The 8,983-nt window shown below is 45.5% G+C and overlaps 1 long non-coding RNA gene across 1 annotated transcript; it reads right to left on the bottom strand.

Moving 5' to 3' along the window:
• Positions 1-3,102: 3,102 nt before the first annotated feature.
• LOC138067542 (uncharacterized) lies at positions 3,103-8,983 on the bottom strand. Its single transcript, XR_011141689.1, has 4 exons — positions 8,754-8,983; positions 6,881-7,039; positions 6,618-6,658; positions 3,103-6,506 (listed from the first exon to the last, which is right to left on the bottom strand). It is a non-coding gene; the product is annotated as an uncharacterized lncRNA (long non-coding RNA).

Below are 8,983 nucleotides of genomic sequence, written 5' to 3'. Positions count from 1 at the left end.
TAGGACGACAGGAGAAGACAGAGGGTAAGGGGCTCACGCAGGCAGCAGAGCTTCTGGATGTGAACAAAGTTTTTGTGCACTGTCACTTACCTGCAAGGTCGGTGTCATTAAGGAGAGAAGGAAGCACTGAGCGGCCACCAGAGTTGCTCAAAAGCAGCCGATGAGCTACTCAGACTGAGAGGTGATGTTCAGCCTGTTATGTTTGCCCCTCTCCAGATTCAAGGCATGTTCCTCACAGTCTCCCTAAACAAGTAGCCCTATAGGGGTACTTTTTTGCATGAAATAGTGTGCAACAAGTGTTTGCTTTCAGCAAGCTGTTTTCCTTGGGCAAAAGGCAGCTCCCTTAGCGGCATGTTCTTGGCTAATTCTGTCTGCATCCAGAACAGCCTGTCTGACTCATTCTGCGGGAGTTACCTGAGTGAAATCTGATTTGATGGTCCTAGTGAGTCCTGGTTTTACTAAGCTATGATTGTCAGCCAAGCCCTCAGCCATGGCTTTGGGCTGAAGTTTTCTGCGGTAATCTAACAATAACCTTGAACTTTCCAGAAAGCATTGAGAAATGTCTTGCAGTTCAGATCCTTTAGTCAGCAGAGTCCTTTCCAGGATTGCCTTCTCAGCGTTAAGTGTCTGCTTCTTCTGAGGTAATGTATGTCTAACACAGACAACCCATGCTTGTTTAAGCATGTAAGCAAGGCCTGGCAGCCTTTTACACATGACAGTGACTCATCCTTCCAGCAGGAGAGAGTGAGTCAGAAAGGGCAGTTGACAAGCTTTATTTATCAGTCTCCTGTTATTTGGCCCAGGAGAATTTTACTCTGTAAAACCCACCCTCGTTAATGACAAGCAGAGTTGGGAATTGTATCATAAGATTATTGGCTCTTTCCCCCATGGGCTTTATGTGCAGTTTCATACCAGGAAATCACAGCAGGTTGGCCATTTCCATGAATTTGTTGTTATTGCTTTTTTTTTTTTTTAATGGACGCATTTTTTTTTAATGCACGCATGAGCTATCTTGGAATAACCTACCTGAGCCATGGTTACCATAAAGAGTACAAACTCAAATGCCTTTCAGTGATGAAAAGAGCCTGGGGGTTCTGTACAAAAGCATTTGCAGAGCTCCCATTTACTTGCTTCTTTTAGGGCTGCTTTGCTCAGAGCTTTGATTGAATGCTGCTAGCATGGCCTAGTGTCTGGGCTGGCTTTTGGTGATGGTTCTGCCACTCATAGGCTCCAGATAGGGTGTGTCAGGCTTTCCAGTGTAAGTGTCTATTTTCAGAATTTTACCGCTCTGTTATAGAAATTCACGCCAGGCAGAAAGTTAGCAGAAAGAATCACAACTTGGAGATGGAAAAAGAGACAGAAAAAACTATGGCCTTTCATTAATTAAGGAAACTCTACCCTTGGGGGTGTCTGTCTTTGAAGGTGGCAGAGAGATGGCAGTGTAGTCTAGATAACGGGCAGATGTCTAGATAACGGGGTGACCATTATCTGTAATGGTGTCTTGAGGTGTGGGAAGAAGCAAAGTCGGCCCAGGCCTGTTCTGCTCATGTTGCAGGTGGGTTTGGAGCAGTAGCCTATGGAGGCAGCACCCACATACTAGCATGGCTTCAGGCTCGGTGAGCTCTCTGTAAGTCAGTGAAGCAGGACTTGAAGATCTTGCAGATTAGTGGACTGGATCCATGTTTGTGATCCCTCCAGTTCAATCCTGTTCACCTTGTTCTGTTAGGGGCCAGCGTCTGATATATAGGGAAAAGTGAGGCAGTCTGAGCCTGGACGTCTTTCTGTGCAAGAAGGACATTCTAAAAGATGCTGCAAAGTGGCAGAAGGACCTCTCCTGATTCTCAGGAAAAAGAAGGACCCATAGTCCCTTCCTCCCCTTAGGCTGACTTGGAGGCTTTTTTCCCCCTTTACAATCATTCACTAGTCTACCTCTTTGAATGCAGAGCAAGTCAAAGGTGCCCAAAGCTCCGCAGCATTGCCGCAGGGCAGCAAACAGCTTTCCTGTGGGCTGCCCATCCCAGAGCCTCCTTTCTGAGGGATTCTCAATCCCCATGATGCAGCAGGAGTGTTCAGCTCTTGGTCCTTCTGCTGGGACAGTCAGCTAATTCCTGCTGGGAGGGGAAGCAGGTGAGGAGGGACTCTGGATGTACTGCCTCTCCCTGAGAGCCGCAGATGGCATTTTTGTCAGCAAATAGCAGGCTTTGCCCATTTTTGCCTGGATTCATACAGGAATTTTAGAAGTGTTAAGGCCCGCTGAAGTCAGGGGACAAACACTCTTATATGTATTTGGGAATGTGACTCTGTTGCCAGCAGACAACCAGGGACTTTCTGGGTGCTGCAGTGGTGAAAGGTACCATCATGTTTCCTGATTCGGAGTGTCCCCTGCTCTGCTTGGCGGGGGGGAAGTATTTTTTGTACTGCTTTTGTTTCCCTAATAGACAAAACAGTCCATGAATCCTTGATAGACCTCTGAAGATGCATTTTATTGCCCCTGTTTCTGAAGTTGCTGGCCTCCCTTGCTCTCTCAAAGCCAATGCTGTACCTACCAACCAACTGGCCTTCCAGCCAAAGAGTACACATAGCACCTCCTTTGTATGGAGAGCTGGCACCATCACCTCACTTACTCCTTGCCACGGGATGGGTGTGTTGCCTTATGGTGCCTTTTTACCTCCAGGTATGCTGGGAGAAAGAGCAGTAGTCAAACTTGCAACTGAACCAAGCAGTGCCTTGCAGTAAGAAGAGAGGAAATTGCTAGTCTGGATTCTGGATTAAGCAAGGCTTTCAAATGTTGGTGGGATGTGTTGCTGCACTGCATAGAATGAAGGCCTTCGTCGTATAAACAGTCTGCACTGGGATCATCATGACCACTAAGAGGTCAAAATGGTTCAAATTTCATTATAAATGTTGTCAGTGAGATTTTTACAACTCACAGCAAAGAAACTAAGTTGCAATTTGCAGAATGTGAAGGTGTTTTTCACCCTAGCTCTTCTTCCTTGTGTGAGAGAAAATTTAAAGGTTCAAAAAATGGGCTGTAAGCATGCTGTCACTTGTTATGGCTCTTCCATTTAGAAGAGACACTGATAATATGAAATTTGTGTATTTCTCAGTACGATCTTGTTTATTTACTGAAGAATAAACAGTGTATTTTTTCTCTTTCCTTGAATATCATAGAAAAAAGTAAAACCAAGTAGCTTCTGTACAGACATTCCAAAGTTTGCTGCTCCTGACAAGCTCTGACTTCAAAAGGGTCCTCCTCTGTGTTGCTCCCTACTTTTCTCTTTCCTGTACCCAAGGCAACCAGTACATCAACCCTGACCTTGTCTGGGCAAGCTGGGAAATCCCTGACTTATGAAGTCGTGCCATGAAAACTAGATTCTTGGGAGAGAGCTTCCACCATTCTTCTGTCTTTACTGCGTTAAAAAAGGATAGTAATTCCTTCTACTGAGCCTGGAAGAGTATGCATGACAAGTTTCTTACAATGGTATGTGTGGGGGTTGTGGATTAAAGACTTGCCCAAAGGCTGCTGTTAGTAGTTTTCAGCATAATAATCAAGTGATGAAGGTGTAACATCTAATTTAGGTGTCCTTAGCCGATCACTTCAAGAAGTGCCCAGATGTATTGATTGGATTGAGAGACATAGTGCAGCAGTCCTGGATAGGCAGGGTGTTGACTCATCCGTTGCTTCTTTGTGCTCAGAAGCTACAAGAGCTCTCGCAGCTGGACTGCTGTGATGGATGGATACATACTTTTTGGGAAGGAGGAAGGGAAGATGTGTGGGAAGGTTATGCTCCGCACAGAAGAGCAGCTCAGATGCATGGAGATGTGCTATGGAGTGTGTGTGGTCAGTAGCTTGTGGATCAGAGGGGAGACCAACACAGGTAACATCGTGGTGGGCATCTGCTACAGACCACCTGATCAAATAGACAAGATAGATGAAGCCTTTTCTAGACAAGTGGAAGCAGCTTCATGTTTTCAAGCCCTAGCTCTTATGGGGGATATCAACCATCCTGACATCTTCTGGGCAGGAAACACAGTAAGGCACAAGCAAGCCAGATTACTGGAGTGGGTCAGGGACAATTTCTTCACAAAGGTGACAGGTGGAGTAAGGACTAGCGGAGGGTTATAGTGGTGGTACAGTGACTGCAGCTGATATGAGGGTCTCTAATCTCTGCCTGTGAAAATGAGCAGGGTTTAAGCAGCTCTTATTGCTGCTGCATTCTAATCTCTCACCCTTCAGGTGTGCTGGAGGTGCTCCAGGACTTCCTGTCCTGCACCTGCTAGGACTCAAGGTATTGGTGTCACCACTCTCCAAAGCCTTCATGAGTCTCTAATGGACCTTTCTCCGAGAGGTCCAGGTAGGCTCAGGCCTCTCTGAAGCTATATTGACATCAAGACGAGCAACTCTACAGCTGCTAGCTTATCTGTGCTTGTTTTATCAAGCTGGCAGAGGTTACAACAGCAGCGCAGAGTGCAGTGAAGGTCTTCTCAGGGGTTGTTCACCATCAGACAAGCTCTCCAAGATCCCTGGGTACGTATTCAGGTTGCTGGGGTGGGTTGGTGCCTGTGCTACTGCATCTTCACAGCTCTTGATTCCTGTCCCGGGAACTGTGGACACACCTCCAGTGTGCTGTGCAAACAGACCTCAAGCAGGCCTTGTTAAGGTAAGGCTACCAGCTGACACTTTTGTCTTGCTATGTTTTTACGTTGTCCCTGAACAGCTGCTGCTTCAGATGTTGCTGCACAGCTCCTGGTTCAGCAGGTTCACACCCACAGAAAGGCTACCATAAATACTTCATGCTTAATTTAGGTTTAATCAGTGTTTTGGATATGTTGCCATTCTTTATTTCAACACTATTTCAGAAGGGCTGATTTGGAGGCTGTTTAATCCTCTGGAGGCAGATTTTCCAGGCCTGTAGCAGAAGATTGTGTATCTCTAGAAGCGAGACATCCTGTCCCCTGCTGACTGACCAGATGGAGCAAAGAATGTCCCAGAGTAAAACTCAGAAGGTTCCTGAAACTCTTCTGTGGATGATGAAAGCACGGGTGCTAAACCCCATAAGGAATGGAGCTTAACTTTGCAGTGAGGATGTAACTGTAAACAGGACAAAGTTGCACGTGCCTACTAGTAATTAGGTGGATATTTCATAACATCTCTTTGAATAGTCTTTTTTCTTGATGTTGAGCCTGAATTATTGGCACTTCAAAGTCCAAATGTCAGTCCCACGTATAGTCTTTCAGCAGAAGTTGTGTGACTATGGAAATGGGAGAAACCTTGCTGACAAGGTATCTGTGTTAAAATAATAGGCTTCCATGCAACTTTAAGAGTTCATTTCCATACAGGGCTTCATTCCTGTGTCGCCACTTTCCACTTGGCATGGCTAGAACTATTCTCTTTTTAGTTTTAGACCTTCTCACCACAGTCAGAAACGCTTGACTGTTGTGGCTAGAGTATCACATCATTCCCACTCAAGATGGGAAATTCTCTTCAAAGTAGGGGAAAGCGATATACAGCACCAGATAGAAGGTTGGTAGCAAAGCAGGGAAGCCGGGTAAAAATACAGGAATCTAGCTTTAATGTCAAAAATCGTTCATTGCTCAAATGGTCTAAAATTTGACACAATAAGCATTGCAGGATAATAATAGTGTTTGAACCTTTTTTTGGCAAAGATCACCGAAAGACTCCTTTCAAAACAACTTCTTAACTACACTGTACCCAAGAGATCAAAAGAGTTATCAGGTGAGAACAATCAGCCAGATTTGTTCTGAATTTTGAATTTCTCCATAATATCCTAATTTAAAATAGAATAAACAAACAAAACAACAAAAGAAGCAGTTGAATAGTAACTTGCAGTGTAAAAAAAAACAGATTTAAAGTGTTAAGAGGGTATCTACAAACACCATTATTAAAGCCAAAGCATTGTTTTACCTTTTTTTGGTGAGTTCTGGATGTGAGCCCGTGTCAGTTACACTGCAGATTAGAAGCTCTTCCCTATATTGTATCTTGACAGAATATTTCTCTATGACTTCACATTCTCCTCTGATGTATGATCTGAGCCAAGCCAGTCCCTGATGAATTAATGTCAAAGGGGTCACATGCCAGGAGTGTGACTCTTCTGGTACCCATTATTTCAGGATCAAAGTGATACTTAACTGGCCTGGTTTGCAGCACTGACCCCTGGCTTTGGTCCAAGGCACAAAGTGCAACAAAATATGGGCATTTTGGACCTGCCGCATCCTTGCCTCCCTGCCTTCCCCCAGCACCATGGACTTTCTCACCCATACTGGAATCAGGCGAAAAAAATATGCATCTCAGCTCGCCCCAAATCTTTCTAGTGCTCCTGCTTCTCACTGAGATCATCCGTGTGTGTGTTGCAGCTCATTTGTGCCAGTTGTGCAGATATACGTGGCAGCTCTGTGTCAGTCCTGGCTGCAGGGCCTGCAAGGCAGCACTGCTGAAACCCCCAAAACGGGCCCTGCGAGTGGGAGCTGTGGAAGACACCCCGTGGCTGTAAGGGAAGAAGGGAGAGAGGAGTTCCTGCAGGTGCTGGCGTTTTGTCTGAGATCTTGATAGCTCTGAGGGGGTTGGCAGATTTTGGGAAATGAGCACTGTTACTCACTGTGTACTTGAAAGTGGATCCCACCTTCTCGGTGTCACAATCTAGGAAGGAAGGAGAGAAGCCCCATGGCTTTTTAAGTCACACATATTTTTTTGGCCTTTCAGGGGAAAACAAGAACCCAGGCTGGTAACAGCAGGTACGTGACAGCCAGTGGAAGGTACTTTCAGTGCATAACATGGAGTTATTTTGGTCTTACAAAATCCAGTACCTATGCTATTTATCCCTGAGTGTCTTTTACTAGCGCTGTGTCTATTTATACTCACACAACTATAGAGCACTCCGTAACGACGTCAAAAATTCTTAATGCAATGGCATTTGTAGCAGTGTGCGAAGAGCAGAAGCCGGCCCCTTTTAGTGGTAGATCCTACAGTGATGTTGGCAGCATATCACAGGGAAGTGAGTATGTCTTGGCTTGTTCTCACCTGGAAGAGGAACGGAGACAGGGAGACAGAATTTAAAAGGACAAATTGCAAAGGCATCCTCATAAAGGGTTAGTGGTTTTACCAAGGTAATATTTTACAAGCAACCCAGTAGGTTTATAGGAAACTCAGAGACGTATGAATGACAAGAGCTTCTCATCCTTGCAAGATTAAGCTTTAGCACTGTGCTTCTTACAGTTTCTTGCTAAGATATCCCAGGATTAGCAAATTCCTCAAATCACTCAGTTTATGCTCCAGGGAAGGTGTTCTGGTTTGGCAGAAGGGACATTAATTATGTCCAGCAACCTGCCGTTTTACTTTCTTCAGGAAAGAGGTGACAGAGGCAGAGGACAGGTTCAACATCCTTGTTAGTTAATATTTAGATCAAAGAAAGGAGCTGGTCTTTTGGCTGACCTTTGAAAAAAGTAAGCTTAAGTTGTTTGAGCAGGGCCTTTTAAGGCTTCTTAAAAGTACTATTTGATAATATTATGCAATAATCAAGGCACACATAGCATCTGGACCTGCATGCTCTCTTGGTAAGTGTGCCTGCCTATTCAGAGGGCCATGGATTTCCTGGCACTAACAAATGTGATACCTCCGGGCTTTTGAGGCTTAAGCCTTGGTTCCCTGCGCTGACATTCTCCTTAAAGGTCAGTTAGCCTTTCCTGTATCCCCTGTCCAACTCACTGACACTGAGCCTCTTCCCTTTGCTAAAGATGATTCAAGCCTTGGAATATGCCCTTGACTAATGAGCTATTTTGGTTTCTGAGCCAGCTGTTTCGCTGGTGCAAATTGATGTAGCTCTGATTTGAAGAAAAAGGAGCCAGCTTTTGCCTTGATGACATTAGTTGCTTTCTCAGTGGGTCTGTTTTGACAGCCCCCCCCTTGCAGAAACACAGCTTATACCCACAAGGGAGTGCATTGGCTGGTGGATCTGATTCCAGTTCTCTGCTTGAAAGGATGCAGACCAGCAAGGGCTATCTGGCTGACATAGCAATATTAGTACTAGGCTTTAGGTCTTACGGCTATGGGCATGATTCCTTTGCAATCATAACGGATAGGGCTCATCTGATGAATCTCTTGAGTGCAGGCCAGCCTTGAAGATCTGGCTGTATATTTAAATGCCCCTTGAACTACTGCTGTTTTCAGTCTACTGCCTATTTGCTGAAAGATCTGTGTGCCCATGCCCCTGACAGCTCTACAGCTCTCCCTTCACACCAGCTTACCACTGTGCCATCTGTTTGGACTAAGCCACTCCTTCAGCCCCTGAGAATGCCAAACCCAGGCTTTTCCCGCTTCTTGGACCACGCTGCATTCACTTTGGTTTCTTTCACCTCATCCTTCTCTTCCGTGACGCGCCTCTAGAGGGGCGTCCGGGACTCTTTCGTATTCTGGGATTAGTTGCACTGAACCTGAGAGATCATTCTTTCTCAGATGTAACAATTTATTAGATCTAAGCGGTTCTACACATATGACAGACACTGGACAACACTAAACCATTAACAGCAGACAATCTACAAGTATAACAAAGCTAAGAAGTGTAGTAAAGAATTAAAAACAGACACATATCAGAGCTCTATGGTTAAGCCACGGAAGCACAGTACAATGACTCTACATTATACCGTGCTCTCGGATGCACGGTATAATGACCGCTCTCGCCCTTTCCTTGTCCTTGTGGGCCACCCCTCCGGTATAGTTTTCCTCGGATTGTTCTCACCACGCTCAAGCTGCGCCAAGAAGATTCAGGTTCTCTCTGGCAGTTGGCATCAGGGGCGTCCCCGCTGGTGGGTGGGTTGTCGGGTCCGCAGGCCAGCTGACGGTGAATGCAAGTCCACACAGAGGTATGTGGCTTACTCCCTTTTATCCTTCCCGGGCTTAGTTCATTAATCAGTGCCAGACCATAGCTGGACAATGGAACAGATGGTCTCAGGTGATAACAGTATGGAT

This window comes from Struthio camelus, chromosome 5 (genome assembly GCF_040807025.1).
Source record: "Struthio camelus isolate bStrCam1 chromosome 5, bStrCam1.hap1, whole genome shotgun sequence".
In the NCBI taxonomy this organism is placed as follows: Eukaryota; Metazoa; Chordata; class Aves; order Struthioniformes; family Struthionidae; genus Struthio; species Struthio camelus.
This window is presented reverse-complemented; position numbering and strand designations above follow the sequence as displayed.